This window comes from Carlito syrichta, unplaced genomic scaffold (assembly GCF_000164805.1).
Source record: "Carlito syrichta isolate Samal-C Ts95f unplaced genomic scaffold, Tarsius_syrichta-2.0.1 Scaffold145685, whole genome shotgun sequence".
Lineage (NCBI taxonomy): Eukaryota > Metazoa > Chordata > Mammalia > Primates > Tarsiidae > Carlito > Carlito syrichta.
In genome coordinates this window covers 1856-2891 of record NW_007089781.1, presented here as the reverse complement: position 1 = coordinate 2891, position 1036 = coordinate 1856, and positions in this window count along the sequence as shown.

The window sequence follows — 1036 nt, the reverse complement described above, 5'->3', positions numbered from 1 at the left end:
CCGGCCACTGGGTGGACGGCGGGTGCCTTGGGCCGGGCCAGGAAACCGGGGCGGTCGCCGGCGCCCTAGGCTTTGAGACGCCCGCCAGACCTGCAACTGGAAAAGCAGAGACAGCCCATCTCCTCGACTTCTGGGGCAAACCAGCGTCCCCCTGTCCCCAGGTCCAGCGCCGTGGGCGGAATGCGGCCCTCGGAAATTCACAAGTTGAAGTCCTAACGCCCGGTAGCTGAGAACGCGACTTCAGCGTGACACCGGGCCCCTACGGAGGCGATGGCGCGAAAAGGACATGCTATGGCGGGCCCTGAGCGGTAAGACTGGAGTCCTCGAAAGAGGAGGAGGTTGGGCCACAGACACACCAGAGGATGGCCACGCGCGGATGCGGCAAGGAGACCCTGTTGGCGAGAGGGGGCTTCAAGACACGCCCAAGTGCCAGCGCCTAGAGCTGCGACATCTTCTTCCAGCCTCCAGAATTGCAAGAAAACCCATTTCTCGTGTTCAAGCCCCCAGACTACGGGGCTTTGCTATGGCAGCCCGAGTAGGCCGGACCCCCCTGGCTGGGGACCCCCTGCCATCCCAACACCGACTGTGGCTGGGTTTCCTGGGGAGGGGGGAGATCGCTGGCTTCAGGGGTATCATACCAGGCATGACCGGGGAGAAATGGCAGGGTTGGCTCCCTTCTGGAATCTTGGGCTCCCTGCCTAGAGCACGTGGGGCCTCTCTGAAGCGCCTCCGGCAGAAGCCTTGCCAACGGCCTTTTGGGGAGTTCAGCATGGTGTATTTATTTCTGACATGGAGATCCGGTCTGGCTGGATCCAGTTCTAAACTTAAGCCAGGCTTGCAAGGCAGCACCACCAGCCTGGAGCCAACGACACGGGGAGTGGGCTGGGATGTCCATCCACAGCCTCAATCCACAGCCATCCCCGAGTGTGTGCTTTGAAACTGTGATCGATGTCATTTGAAAAATTGAGCAGGGTGAGGTGACTCAAGCCTGTAATCCCAGCACTTTGGGAGGCCGAGGTGAGTGGATTGCCTGAGC